The 16,047-nt window shown below is 42.6% G+C and overlaps 1 protein-coding gene across 2 annotated transcripts in view; it reads right to left on the bottom strand.

Annotated features, from left to right (window-relative positions):
- The window catches only part of LOC309701688 (SH3 and multiple ankyrin repeat domains protein 2-like), a 303,803-nt gene that overhangs the window by 220,824 nt on the left and 66,932 nt on the right, over positions 1-16,047 (bottom strand). The window contains exon 1 of one of the 2 annotated variants that reach the window (XM_082525845.1): positions 4,291-4,320. The exons of the other annotated variant lie outside the window; for it this stretch is intronic. The gene's annotated coding sequence lies outside the window, so the exon portion shown is untranslated. Of the gene's footprint in view, positions 1-4,290; positions 4,321-16,047 lie in introns of those variants that run through there. 2 annotated transcript variants of the gene reach the window in all.

Raw genomic sequence — 16,047 nt, 5'->3', positions numbered from 1 at the left:
TCATTCCTTTTGTGGGCAAAATAGGTGCAATGATCACACCAAAAGCAAAAAGTGCAAACCTATACGAGGTGAAGGAGATCTTAAGGGAAACAGCAACACCCTTCAAATCCTTAAAGATTCCTAAAACCTCTGTTTACTTATTCACAGGACGAATGACACTGAATCGATTAAAACAAGATTTGGAGTCCAGATTTTACAGAAAAATGTCAATTTAGCAGTCTGTTACCTGTAACCTAGGCTAGGCTGGCTGATCCAACAAGACTATCACCTCATAAGTAAATCAAAAAACAAAGAAAAGTCCCAACTGTGGTGGTTACTCAGTGTTCAATTATGATAGGGAAAGCAACACTGGCTGAAACTGAGAAATAAAAGAAAGAATTGCTACGGAGCTTCTGATTTTAACCAAACCTGTGCAAATTATTAATCATAACAGGCCACAAGCACACACATAACCACACAAACAGTACGATTATCGGAGGAAATACATTAATGAGACACAGTCCTCTCATGCAGGGTTTAACTTCCAGTCTCCAACATGAATCCTAATTCTGTGTTTTTAAAAAAGGCAACTGAGGACACAAATAATCTCTTGATAATTATCAACTGATTTCCATGATAATTAATTTATAGCCAATTATTTTTCAACGACAACACCAACAGATCAGACATGCTGGAAAACATGTTGCCTCAAACATCTCCATGGCGATCATTATGTCATGGCTGAAGCTAAACTGCATGTTAAAAAACTAAACCTGACACTAAACACAAGTTATATTTAGATTTATGTGACTAGCCAGTCATTATTCCACCGAACGTAGTGTCTGATGCAGTCCCAAAGTTTGGCCCAACTTTGGGGATGATTGACAGTTTTCAGGAGATTACATCATTCCAGCGACTTCTACAGATAAACCTCATTAACTCGATTCTGCCTCACGCACACAGCCACATCTATCAGGTTTCTATTGTACAACCCAATCACATGGAAGAACTTCTGTGCGGACTAAAATTCACTTGCTGGCTTTAAATGCCTTCTCTTCCTCTGGCTGCTCTTTTGAAAGTGAATGCGTGACCTGAGGTGGAGAGAAGGAGAGGGAGCATTTCTTTTTTCTTTTATTTATTTACACAAGCGCGCGTGCACACACACACACACACACACACACACACACAGAAGGGGTTATTTTGAGGACTGTGCATAATAGTTTCGGCAGTTCAGTTGTCTGTATGATATTTTAGATGACACAAGAATGTATTGTGAAGAAAGTTAAATGAGCCAAAGATACTGTAACTAAGGATACAGTATGGTGACCAACAGGCAGTATTCCTGGGACATTACAAGGCAATGTCCTTTACTAAGAATGTTCTGTTAATGTGCAGTGTAACGTCACCAAATGTTCTGCAAACCCAATGCAGAACATCCTGAATGTCTCCTGAAACAACATACAATTTAAGAAACTCTGCATTATATTTTCTTTTCTCAAAATATTACATTTCTTGCTGGGTATAACAATTGTCAAAAAGCCTTTTCTCGTCATCTCCGAACAATGCTTTCTATCACAAAGACTTTCTTGGAGTTTTTAAGTACCTGAGAGAACATGCAGAGTTCGGTAATGAACACATTAATTTGCTTTGATTTGCATGACTTGAATATTCATCTGAAAAAGCAAGAAAAACAGGGCGAGAGGAAGCCCAAAGAGCAATGTTCTCTGCGGCTGAAATGTCTGTGACATAAATAGATTAGGGGTATGCTGATCACCTGTGAAACTAAAGCATGGAGTTAGTGCTCGGAGCCATTAGAGCAGATGAAATGCATTAAATACACTTTCTGCAAACAGTTTTAATTGCTCTTTGAATTAAATTTAGCAGAGGCTTTCTTTCACTGTCAATCAAGGGCACACATTCCTTTATTTTAGTGTCTGCAGTATTTGAAGGGCAGGGGGAGCTTAGGATGTCTTCATTGTTATCTTTGCGGTTGACACGGAAGGTGTCAGTCATGATGGCGGATGGTTGCACTCATCAGCTGGGTGACTTACCTTTGCTGTGAGAGAAAGAGTGGCATCCTACCAGCTCAGACAAATATTAAACACACACTGAAAACCAACCATCTGAGTTTCACCTACTGCACGTACTTTAAATTAGTGTAAAAACAATAACATCAGCTGCTGCTGTGATGATGCCAGTGCTACTTACACTAACCACACACTGTAAATAAGCCAGTAGAGAACATTTTCCTGTGCAACTGACACAGAGGCCAAACATGAAACAAGAATACAGTATTTCTCACAGACAACCTGAGCTTTAGGAAACTCATTTACACTCCAATAGCCTGAAGTCAACTGCTTGTGCTGGAAGCCTTTTTGCTATTTGAACCTTCTACCTAACTGCACATGACAGACAGCTGGAGTCAAACAGACTTAGTCTATTACAGTCTCGAATATAGAGATTTGTAGCTGCTTTCCCTTGGCAATGGTCATAACCATGAAGTTTGAGTTGCAAACATTTTAAAATGACAGAAACTAACCTTTATAATCATGTCACGGTTTGCACTGGCAGACCGTGTGGAGGGGGGAAGAAGACACAAATGTACACACTTGGAACAAACTATAATTTAACAAAAGGCAAGCTGTTTATTTGTGGCTGGGAAAAGGTACAAAACAAAAGGCAGACGCACACTGAGGCGAAACTAACCAGAACTAAACTGGGAAAAACTAAATGCCAAATCCTCCCTTAGTTATGCTGCAATAGGCATAGGCTGCTGAGGGATTCCCATGATGCTTTGAGTGTTTCTTCTTCACTCACTATGTGTTAACAGACCTCTCTGCATTGAATCATATCTGTTATTAACCTCTGTCTCTCTTCCTCAGCCTTTTATCCTGTCTTCCTTCTCTCACCCCAACCGGTCGCAGCAGATGGCCCCGCCCCTCCCTGAGCCTGGTTCTGCTGGAGGTTTCTTCCTGTTAAAAGGGAGTTTTTCCTTCCCACTGTCGCCAAAGTGCTTGCTCATAGGGGGTCATATGATTGTTGGGTTTTTGTCTATAAGAAGCTTTGTTTAACCCTCCACTGCTGGATAAACTAATAAGACGACTAAGTCAGCAGTACTTACAGGCTGCATGGTTAAAAACAAACAAACAAAAAAAACAAAAGTTTCAAAAAACCATGATAATCCTTAGACATCTACAAATAAAACACTTTTGGGTTTTTTTGTTAGTTTTATCCGCGCCCTTTACCAGAGGGTCACTCTATTTGATTTTATATTGGCTCTCGATTATCTGGGCTTGTGACTACCACAAAAAGTACATGACACATGACATTGTGACTGTGCAGCCAGTCTACAGCAGACACTGAAATGCTGCTGTAGTAAATAAAAAAAATGAAAACATTTTTCAGCAAGACTTTTCAGATGTAAATTTGAAAACAGGAACATTTCTGTTATCTGATAGTGTTTTACTCAATTACTGCGGTGTAGTGTGAATGGCCACGAGGGAGGTCTTTATTAGCAGAAAAAGCTGTTAAATATCTTTGGCCCTCCTTCAAATTTTCCAAACCCATTAGAGTCAATCCCGGGCCAATTCTGGGCCCCGGGCCTAGTGTAGACCAGTGTTTCTCTTGGTCTACAGTAAAATCATTTGGAGGACTACTTCTGTGCAGTCCTACAAAATCCTAACTGTGCATTGCTGGAAGTAGATGACAGATGTGTCTGATGAATGCTGATTGGTTGACAAGTGGGCCAGAATAGGAAAGGGAGCAACAGCAGAGTTCAATGCCAATGTGGGAATCGTGAAATAAACATCAGTCATCAAAAAGAAATCAGCATGAAAAGTGCAGAGAGTAGACGTAAGATGACAATATAAGCCAGAAGCACTGCTATGGCAAGAGCAGGAAAAATTCTGAATAAATAAAAAAGTAAGTAAGTAAGTAAGTAAAATTTATTTATATAGCGCTTTTCACAGATAAAAAATCACAAAAACTGAAACAAAAGTATCTAAGAGAGCAAGATGGCTTTGAATTAATTAGTTCATTAATCAATCAAAAAAGTGAGGCTGAATTATTTCCAGCTAAAAAAGATTGAGGTTCATAATTTTGTTTCCACTGAGATACTAGTAAAGTAAGAGTAGTAGTAAAAACAAGGTTAGCATTAGTATTCAGTTTAAATGTGTGCATTTAAATTTTGTAAGATAGCCAGCCTTTGTTTGTTGGGGGTGGCTGTAGCTCAGGCACACGTCATCTGCTAATCCGAAGGTTGGTGGTGTAATCCCAGTCTGCACGCCGGATGTCCTTGGGCAGGATACTAACCCCAAGTTGTTCTCTGATGCATCCATCGGAGTGTGAATGTTAGGTTGAAAGCACTTAAACACAGAAAAACAAGCGCTTGTATGAATGGGTGAATGAGACTTGAAGACTGATTATCTTATGTTACAGTGAAACACACTGGGCTCTTTTTTTTCACAAACTGATTTAGAAGTCCCTGCAAATCCCACTTTTCCTTGCTTTTTCAGCTTGACAATGCAGCATTACTCCAAGCATTGACATTCAATTCAATTCAATTCAATTTTATTTATATAGCGCCAAATCACAACAACAGTCGCCTCAATGCGCTTTATATTGCATAGTAGATCGTACAATAATACATACAGAGAAAAACCCAACAATCATATGACCCCCTATGAGCAAGCACTTTGGTGACAGCGGGAAGGAAAAACTCCCTTTTAACAGGAAGAAGAAGATGTAGATGATCTGCTCTACCTCCTAAGCTACAGCCACCCCAACATGTTAAAAAAGAGCATGAACACAAGGACATCCCAGGTTAAAGGTTCTAAAGAGGCTGCTTTGCATTTCTACAGTAAGGATTAGGGTTGGGTCAGACCAGGGGTCGGCAACATGCGGCTCCGGAGCTTTTTAGTCTTTATACTGCGGCTCCATGGTTTGGGAAAATAAATTGTAAGTTTTTAGCTGAAGTGTATTTTATTTGTGTTAGTTCTTTTTTAACTTGTAGTTCTAAAAGTTCTGGAAGATTATCATGATCTTTAAATATAAAAATAAAATGATATTTTGTTATTTTTTGTCGCTCAAAATAAGAGTCACACTCGCGGAAGCCGGTATACCCCCCCTCCAAACGCCACACATTTATCGAGACTTTCAATCCCAGGTAGGCCAAGTATGGAGAAATTTAAGAAAAGAAAAATATCTGAAGAAAATAGAACATTTAATGATGCCTGGGCAGATTTATTTGCATTTACTTCTGACGAGAGCGGCCTACCAGCATGCCCAATTTGTGGATTGTCGACATTCAGGTCCACATACATATGTGAGCAGCTATTCTCCACCATGAACTATGATAAAAACAAAAAACGCTCACGCCTCACAGATGACAGCTTACAGTCCTGCGTAAAGATGAAGTGACTTCCGGTCTGCAGACGCTGTGCACAGAGATTCAGGAGCAGAAGTCCCATTGTAAACATATCACGGCAGACCCGACGCTGTTTGCATGTACATGCTTTACAGCTTCTCTATATTGACCACTTTTCACACACGGTTGCTGTACACATGCAGCTGGCTTTAGCTTTCCAGCACACAGCCTGACACATAACACAACAGCAGAGAGAGCACAGACTGTAAGGCGGCGAGGCGTGATTGCGGCACTGTGGTTTATAAATACTTTGACCCAAACTTTGTAACAAAGCAACCATGGACTCATCTAAGCAGCTTTGTAGTGGTCTTAAAACTTGAATAACAGATTCTTCCATCAGACTCTTTTTAATGTCTCTAAGAAATCGTAGCTGGCATTCACAGAGAAGCTCAAAGTGGTCAAAGAAACCAACGAGACTTTTGGAAAGAAATGGTTGCAGGTTTGCTAAAAAGACAAATTAGCTTCAGATGCAGAAAGAACTGACTGCATGAGCACATGTGTCAATCTGGGGGCTGGAACCACAGTAATAAATAAAACTGCTGTTAAAACTACTTTAAACGATGTGACTGGACTACAGTTTGTTAAACAGTGGGCCTGAGCCTGAAGCAGACTGATAATGGCCCAATATATGGATAGAGTGGATTCAGTTAAAAGCTAAGCAAGGACTGAAGTACTAGAAGGGCAGAAGTTACTACACACACACACACACACACACACACACACACACACACACTGTCTTTTAAAAGTAATGTAAAAAGAGGAAATCTTGAGCTTTAAACTGTACGGCCCTGTCAGTCTCGGGTATTTAGTGGTACATTGCACATTGAGTCACACCCACCACATGTATGCACACACAAGTTCATCAATATAATTGTTATTAATCTACATCCTGTTGCTTTAATCAGCACAGAAGAAATCCACATTCACATTCAGCAGCTCATCTGTGTTTTTCACTTCGTGTTCTATGCTTCTCAGATAGACCAATGCTGATACAGACAAAAAAAACTACAGCAATAGTGGTCGTTACTTAAAGCATGTTAAACAGCAGAAAGGAAAGCAGAGATGAAAAAAATCCACTATTGTATTATTTTATAGCCATCTAATTTGCCTTTCTGCATTTCTTCTTGCCTGAAGGATTAAAGACCTACATATAGACCTAAATAAAACATGTTTAGGTCTATTTGTCCATGTATAGCATGTATATAACACCACTTGCAACGCAGGAGGTCTTTGTTTGTTCTTCACGTTTACCAGAGGCCTGGGAGCTTGTCTTAGTATAAGTTCACAGTATCTCAGCTGTCCCTAGGGCTATGCAGCTATAACGTGCAGTGGCGCTGCCTGTCGTCCTGTCAGAAACAGAGTAAAACACAGAAAAAAACATTTTGCAAGCCTTCACTAATTCCAACAGAAATTCCTATAGCATAGAGGATGAGGATGAGGATGAGGGCCCCCCCGAGTTCATGAAGGCTCTGCTTTTTGTAGGGCTATCTTGGTTGACACGTCTCTACAATGTTGCATGGAGATCAGGGGCAGTACCCCTGGACTGGGAGACCGGGGTGGTTGGCCCCAAGGAAGGGGACCGGAGGGTGTGTGCCAACTACAGGGGAATTACACTCCTCAGCCTCCCTGGGAAAGTCTATGCCAGGGTGCTGGAGAGGAGAGTCCGTCCGTTAGTCGAACCTCGGGTACAGGAGGAACAATGCGGTTTTCGTCCTGGTCGTGGAACACTGGACCAGCTCTTTATCCTCTCCAGGATACTTGAGGGTGCATGGGAGTTTGCCCAACCAGTCTACATGCGTTTTGTGGACTCGGAGAAGGCATTCGACCGTGTCCCTCGGGGTGTCCTGTGGGAGGTGTTGCGGGAGTATGGGGTGTCTGGCCCATTGCTACGGGCCATTCGATCCCTATACAACCATTGCAAGAGCTTGGTTCGCATTGCCGGCAATAAGTCGGACTCGTTCCCGGTGGGTGATGGGTTCTGTTCCCGATTCTGTTCATAATTTTTATGGACAGAATTTCTAGGTGTAGCCAAGTGGCGGAGGGCTTTCACTTTGGTGGCCTGAGAATCTCATCTCTGCTTTTTGCAGATGATGTGGTTCTGTTGGCTTCATCAGGTGATGGCCTCCAGCTCGCACTGGAACGTTTCGCAGCCGAGTGTGAAACGGTGGGAATGAGAATCAGCACCTCCAAATCTCAGTCCATGGTCCTCACCCGGAAAAGGGTGGAGTGCCCACTTGGGTCAGAGACGAAACCCTGCCCCAAGTGAAGGAGTTTACGTATCTCGGGGTCTTGTTCGTGAGTGATGGGAGAAGGGAGCCGGAGATCGACAGACGGATTGGGGCCGCGGCTGCAGTGATGTGGACGTTGCACCGGTCTGAAAAGCGTCTGGACTTCTTTAAGTTGCTTGAAGACGTTTCACCTCTCATCCGAGAAGCTTCTTCAGTTCTAAGGTCAAATGGTGGAGAGTCCCAGATATAAACCTAGTGGGAGTTTCCCCCCACAGAGGGACAAAAGGACCCCCTGATGATCCTCTAATCACCTGAGCCAAGGTGGGAAACTGGGCGTGGGTCCCAATCAGCCAGAGTTTCGGGTGTGTTCATTGTGAAACCTGGCCCCACCTTATCATCCGAATTCCTGAGGTCAGACGGCCCAGGATGTGAGTGGGCGTTAAGGTGTCTGGGAAGGGATCTCAAAACTGGATTATAGATGGCAGAGAGTTGGTGTCGTAAGCCCCGCCTCTGTTCAAAGATTGTCGCTCACAGTGGACATAGATGGCTTCTTTCACTCCTCTTTCAAACCATCTGTCCTCTCTGTCCAAAATGTGAACATTGGCATCCTCGAAAGAGTGTCCTTTATCCTTAAGATGCAGATGGACTGCTGAGTCTTGTCCTGTGGAGGTGGCTCTTCTGTGTTGTGCCATGCGCTTGTGAAGTGGCTGCTTGGTCTCTCCAATGTAGAGGTCTGAGCATTCCTCGCTGCACTGTACAGCATACACCACATTGTTAAGTTTGTGTTTTGGCGTTTTGTCTTTCGGGTGAACCAGTTTCTGTCTGAGCGTGTTGCTGGGTCTGAAATACACTCTCCACCATTTGACCTTAGAACTGAAGAAGCTTCTCGGATGAGAAGTGAAACGTCTTCAAGCAACTTAAAGAAGTCCAGACGCTTTTCTTTGCAAGCTCCTTTGACAATTTAGTTAGTAATTTTTCATACAAGTATATTTAAATAATAACACGACATAAACACAAAATTAGACTTTTTTATACCTTTGTTTGTAGGTTAGGTCAGTCACATTATGTTAAACTTATTTATATTTATGCTAAGTTGGCCTCAGTTTAAGTCTGTTTAGTAGCCACCTTTTGGATTTCTTTACATTTTCGATTTTATGGACACTGTCACGGTTCTGGGTCAGTTTGACCCAGTGTTTTGAGTTCTCATGTTGTGGTTTGATTTTTTATTTTGTATTGTATTCTGATTCTTTTCCTTTCTTGATTATTATTAGAATTCTATGTTTCAGTTTATTCTGGTTAAGGGGTTGTTCTTAGGTTTTGCTTTGGTGTCCTCGTTTTTTCCTGCAGGTGTAGTCCGGACTTTAGTCTGCGTCTTTGTGTTGTTATTTCCTGTTTTATTGTGAAGGTCCATGCCTTATGTCTGTGTGTCTAGCTTCGCTCCCCCTGTCTCGTTAGCCCTAATCTCTCCCAGTTGTGTCTCCCTCCTGTTTTCTATTCCTTGATGACTTACTCAGTTTATTTAAGCCCCGTGTTTCTTTGTGTCAGTGTCGCGTCGTACCCTCAGAATTGCCTGTGTGTTCCAGTTTGTGTTTTCACGGTTTGGTTTCTGTTTTTGTTTCGTGCCAGCAATAAAGCTGAGGTTTTCAGTTACAATTCAGTCTCCGAGTCCTGCATTTGGATCCTCATCTCCGCCTGCCCGCGTACAGAGCCCTGACAGAACGACACGACCAGTAATGGATCCAGCAGACTCGGTGAGGGAGCGTTGCTAACCTTTTGATGGGACTTGGCTAGCGCTTGGAGGGCCTCCATGCTGCCGTTCCTCATTTGCCACCTACCCCTCTACCCACTCATCCGTTTCCTCCCCACTGTTGACGCCTGCATCTCGGACCCGAGGAAAGCGCTCCAGGCGGCACCAGGAGGAATACTATGAACCTATGAGCAGCCAGCTCATGCCAGCACAGGCGTTTCATAAGATGCTGGGGATCATCATCGTTCCCCCCAGTTCACCCAGCATTTTCCAGGAGCAGCCGCGGCAGAGCTTGTCCACATCATCGCAGTGGACAGATTTTTCCACGTCACCTTCAGCCAACCCTGATCCCTCTTCAACAGGGAAGCGGCACACGCGTCGCCAGCATTCACAGCTCCAGCGGGAGCCTGGGATTTTTTCTGGACAGCTGGCTAGGGTGAGTGGTGGGGCTACTCTTTTGCCTCCTGCTGAAATAAAAACTGCTAATGAAATGATTGCTTATTTGAAGGACAATTATCCCAGTTCATTGAACTATATAAACTGTCCCACACGTGTTCTTTCTAAGCCTGTTGATGAAACCAGAGAGTTTTGTGTCTCTAAGCTTCATAATGTTCTGGGTGACTGTCATGCTTCTGAACCCGTCAAGCATGTAAAAACTGCTCCCAACGCCCCCAACTAAACACTTCTGTGAGAACAAACAACGTGTGTGTCATCCCAGAGACTTAAGTTCATGTCAGGCAACTAGGAGCTGTTAATTCAGAAGTTGCATGGCCTATTCCCATGCCCATGTTTAAGAATGACTGCTCCTCCTTTGCTTCTTTCAGGTCAACAGTAGCTAATACAAAAACTGCTAACAGCATCTCTGAAAATCAAAAGACCGTTCGTCCTAGTGTTGAGTGGTTGTGAGCTAAAAGCTGAAACGAAGGGTCCTGAGGTTTCTGTTAAAAATGCACTGTGTTGCCCAGCCGCCACCAGCTCAGTCTACCACTCCACCTGCCGCTAGCTCAGTCTACCACTCCACCACCTATTACACCTCCACCACAATCAGCCCCGCTACCTGTAGCTCAGTCTTCAGCCCCCGCTACCTGTAGCTCAGTCTTCAGCCCCCGCTACCTGTAGCTCAGTCTTCAGCCCCCGCTACCTGTAGCTCAGTCTTCAGCCCCGCTACCTGTAGCTCAGTCTTCAGTTCTGTCAGCCACTCAGCCACCATCACAACCAGCATCACTACAACCTTTATTGCAGTCCATAGCTCAGTCAGTAGCTCTGTTAGTAGCTCAGTCATTAGCTTTGTCACCAGTTCAAGCTCCAGTGTTGTCACCCATCCAGTCAGCCACTCATCTACACCTTCAGCCAGGGGCCGCAATGCCTTCTGGCCATGCATCAGCTCCTACTGGAAGCTCGAGTGAGCCAATCCAGCACTTCGCGGCTCACACTTTCCTGAACTGCCAGTCTTCGCTGGAGGGTCCGGGGGGCCTATACAGTTGTCTGCTGTTTTAGCTGGGGGTTCAGGAGAACCCAGCCAGCATCAAGTCTCGTCAGCTGGGCATTCTGGAAAGCCCGGGCAGCACCAAGCTTCGTCAGCTGGGGGTTCAGGGGAACCCGACCAGCATCACACCCCGTCAGCTGGTTATTCTGAGGAGCCCGTCAGCATCACATCTCGTCAGCTGGGGGTCCTGGAGGACCCAACCAGCACATCCTTGTTGTCTGCTGACAGCTCTGGGGAGCCCGTTCAGCCACCACATGCTCCACGACCTGCAACTTCCACACTGTCACCTGCAGCGTCTGATTCCGCAGCTGCCATGCTGCCGTCTGGTCCCGCGGTTGCTACACCGCTGTCAGATCCATCTCAGCCTGTACCACCTAGCCTTCGTCGGCCGCTCTCCAGGCCCCTAGGCTGGACGTCATTATTGTCGAGGGCGGCCTCCTGAATGAGTTCGTCGCCGCCGCTGGCTTCGCTGCCGGCCGCTGGCTTCGCTGCCGGCCGCTGGCTTCGCTGCCGGCCGCTGGCTTCGCTGCCGGCCTCTGAACCTGCTCTGTCGCCGCCGCTGCCTTCCGCGTGGCCGGCCTCCGGACCTGTTCTGTCGCCGTCGCTGGCTTCACGGTCGGCCTCCGTACCTGCTCTGTCGCCACCACTGCCTTCCACGTGGCTGACCTCCTGATTTGCTTTGTCTGCGTCGCCGCTTCTGTCTGCACGGCTGGCTGAACTGTTTTGGATGTGGCTCATATGCTGTCGACCTCCAGGCCGACCCCTGAACTTTTTTGTGGACTCAGGTTTGGTCTAGTTTTGTTTTGTTTTGAACTGTTTTCTTGGGTTTCTGGAACCATGCTCCTTGTCTTTTGTTTTGTTTCTGAGGTTTGTTTCTGTCACAATTTCTAATTTTCAACTGAAATAAAAAAAACTTTTTTTTTTTTTTTGGTTTACTGCTTAGTCCTTGACAGGCAGTTTGCCTAGCATGCAGTTCTCCCATCAATTTCCTGTGAAAATTTAATACAAATTAAAACTTGAATACAATTTGACAGGAGAGACAATTAAAGATATGATGGAGAAATGGATGGGCAGTGAATATAGAGAGACAGAGATGAAGGGAGGCTAGTGCGACAACCGAAAAGAATGAATGTCAGAATGAAATGCTGAAAACTACAGACTACATGCCTTTGGGAACAGGAGTCGTTGGTTTGACTCCAAACCAGGGCGTCTGTATCCAGTAAGGGTCCCTAGGCTATCCGTCAGGTCCACGTAAGGAACAGGGAAACACTGATAAGAGGTGGGATTCTGGAACGAGAAGACATAAGTGGACAAGGAATGATGAGAATCCGGTCTTTAAGTGATGACGTGACGAATCCTGCTTCCGGGTCGAAACTGCTCTGCGCTTGAACCCATGTTGCAGAGAGGCATTTTTTGAAATATGTATTGATAGCAATGTTGAATATTATACACAGGAAAAAAACAACTACACGTAAAATAATCACACCGTGACACCTCTGCCTTTGTAAATGGAGGGACAGTAACTGTGTGTGTATATGTAAGCGTGTAAAACTTGTAGATAGTCAGATTAACAGTATTTTGCCTCTATCTCCCATTTTGCAATTCATCTCATGTAAATAATAACGTGCGCACAGCATGACGTGAAATTAATTTATCAACATTTACCAACACAACGGAAGCAGGATTCATAACGTCATCACTTAAAGACCGGATTCTCATCATCCCTTGTCCACTTATGTCTTCATGTTAGTGATGTGTCGGTTGCGAACGAAATGGCTCTTAGAGCCGGCTCTTTGAAGTGAACAACGCGAGCCAGCTCTTTTTTTTTTCTTCTTTCTCTCACCCTCTCGCTCGCACTTTTTTTCCGCTTCACTCTGCATGCAAGCCTTGTGCTGGGCAGAGGGGGGAGGGGCGGTAGTTACAGGCTGAGTAGCACAGGAACAGAGCGGGAGGTAGAGAGAGAGATAGAGAGCCAGGAACAACAGCGTCACATTAGAAAGGTATAGTAATCATCCACAACGATTTTCAGTTGCAGATGATAAAGGATTCAGAAAGTTTATTCATGCAGGCCCATATGACAGAGAAATCAAATCAAATCAAATTCAAATTTTATTTGTCACGTACACAGTCATACACAGTACGATATGTAGTGAAATGCTTAGACAACTGCTCGTGATCTAAAGAAAAAAAGAAAAGGCTATGAATAAGATAGGAAATAAATATGAAAATTAAAAAGGGTAAATTTAACTAGGAAGGAATAAAATAAAATATAAAAATTAAAGTTAAAAATGAAATAACTGTACAACACAAATTAGAATGAAGGGTAAATTTAACTGGGAAAGAATAAGATAAAATATATAAATTAAAGTTGAAAATAAAATAACTGTACAACAAAAAACACAATACACAGTATAGAAATATATAAGAATGTATGAAGAAATATAAATATATATACAGAATAACAGCAGCTGTACAAGTATTAACTGGAAATGAAGAATATAATGACCAGTGTTGTGCAATCCACATTATTTAGTGTCTTGTGCAGTGCGAATATGCTTAAAGTGATTTAAGTGATGAAGTGAAAACAATGTCCAGAATGTCCAGTGTGTGTGTAAGAACTATATGTGTGGGTCAGTACTGTGTGGTGGTGTGATTGAATGTGCATCTTCTTTTTGTTTTCATATTTTAATTTATATTTAATTGTGTTGTGGTTTGCAGTTTTTGTGTTGTTTCACTTTAAATTTGTTTAAAAGGAAAAAGCTGAAAATTTAAATAGTTAAAAGTTGAAATGTGAATAGTTGTTTTTATATTATATGATTTATTTATTACATTTTATGTGGAGTGAATAAATAAAAGTATATTTACGGCGGCACCTAGAGACAAAATACGTACAGACTCCGAAGCACGTACAAAAGACAACAGAAGTGCTCCAGGATGCTAGGGGGCAGTGTTGAGCTTTTGTTACCTAGTGGCTACACAAGCCAGCAAGTACCAACGACCGGATTTGGTGTGTGGTAATAACAGGTAAATGAAGTTTTTAAAAAAAATTTTAATTATTTGAATATATATGAGTGCTTGTGTATAAATACACAAACAATACATATATGTTTTCAATTGTGTAATTTAAGTGATCTAGGTAGCTCTGTTTTGGAAGTTCAGTTAACGCTAGCAATGTGTTTTGGAGGTTGTACGTGCTTTGTCTCTAGGGGACACTGTATTTATTTATATGTAAACATATAAATAAATCCACGTTTTTTTTACATTAGTCATTTTTTTTGTGCATAATTTTATATTGTTGTTGATAATAAATGAATTAAAGAAACAAAACAACCTGAAGAGCCGGTTGGGAGCCGAAAGAGCCGGCTCTCCAAAAAGAGCCAGAATTCCCATCACTGCTTCTTGTTCCAGAAGCCCACCTTTCATCAGTGTATCCCGGTTCCTTATGTGGACCTGACGCCAACCTTGTTAATCTAGGTATTGTTAATCTGTTAATTGCTGGCATGTGGTGGTTGACAAGGACATAGAAGACCGCAGTTATAATAGATGTTGTAATGCCAGTGAACAGCAACATCAGGAAGAGTGTGGATGGGAAATCAGAGAAGAACCAGGTGAGCCAATCCAACAAATGGGCTACTTTAGCTCACATTTCTGAAAATGTTAATACCAAGAAAACTAAGTTTGTTGCAAATAGAGGTGCATAGCTGCAGAACAGAACAAACTGTATTTCTGATGTTTTTAAAAGTACTGTTTTGTAATGTTAAAGTAGATTTAAAGTTACAGTAACTTTTGGTTTCTGCGCTTTGGATTACATAGATTAATAATCATTTTAGAAACCCAGTATGAGCAGTGATTTGCTTCAGTTAAAAGTTGTCTCACTGCCCAACGGTAACTGCACATACAATAACATTATTCCTTCAAGCAGAGTGGCAGCTTTTGTGCTCTTTCCTCCACGCTACATGTCACCACCATCACTCAGTAGCATTATGCCCTACGATTCCTTCCCTACTGACCCAACAATCAGACGGGATTGGAGTGAGTCCCTGCTGAGACCTGAGGAGAGAGCAGCAAATGCAGTGAGGAAGGAGAAAAAGTGCAATATAGTGAGAAAAATGCTCTGCTTTTTTTTTTAACGATGAGGAGGGGTGTCTTATAAAAGCAGGTTGAGCAGCAAAGAAGTTGGTAGTTGAGATAATAGAGGGACTGACATTCAAAGTCAGTGCTTGTTTGGAGTTAAATGAAGTGAAATCCTGCTGTGGTTCAAAGAAGAATGTGTGTAGCATCTACCAAGGTCAATAAAGAGATGCCTCCCATATAAGTGGAACTTCTGCTAAATTACTAAGTCTATGGTATAAAATATCTAAGGCAATCGGCTCACAAGCAACCCCAGCATATGGCTTTGATTCTTCTTTGAAAGAAAACTTCTCTTTCTTTTCTCATAAAGCAAAGGAAAACAGAGCACGCAAGGACACAGATGGTCCAGTACTTTTAGAGAGAAAACCCTTTCTCGCATGCCTGTGTGCATATTTGTGGATAAAGCAAGTGAAAGGAGTAGGGGAGCAAAGGAATAATCATACTCTTCATTTCACAGTGAGTAATTGCTGTGCCAACTTGAGAGCATGTGGCCAGTGATGGAAGTGCTCTCTGGCTTCTGTCTTCCTTGAATTCACTAATCTTGAGAAATTGTAAAACGGAAGTTGTTACTCTGAAACCGTTTCCTCCAGCTTTCAAGTGTATACTTTCTTTGGATGAATTCTGATTTTTACTTTTCATTCAGATTCACTCATTCAAATTTAAAAAAAAGCAAATCAGCAATATTGTGAATCCATGTTGATTTGAAAGATATGCTCTCTTGAAGACAGAGACAACGCTTAGAAGAAATTTGAAGTCAACTGAAGTTCACACCAGAGGTTGGAAAGAAAAAAGAAATAATATTTTCTATCTCTCATTTTATCTATTTAACAATAAGTGAGCAATCAGGGTGTTGAGGTTGTTCTGCAGTACAGTGAAATAATTCACACATAACACCATAATTAGTTTTCAGTGTCAGAGTTTGAACTCTTTGTTAACATAAGAAAAAAAATCTTGTAAAATCTGCTGGTCACAGAGTGTTGCAGAAGATAAAGGCTGTCATACAGGCCATTTTTATGCATTGTTAGCGTTTTAAATATTAGCGTGCTAAGTT

The sequence above is a fragment of the Aulonocara stuartgranti genome (genome assembly GCF_965226115.1).
Source record: "Aulonocara stuartgranti genome assembly, chromosome: 1".
NCBI lineage: Eukaryota > Metazoa > Chordata > Actinopteri > Cichliformes > Cichlidae > Aulonocara > Aulonocara stuartgranti.
This window is presented reverse-complemented; position numbering and strand designations above follow the sequence as displayed.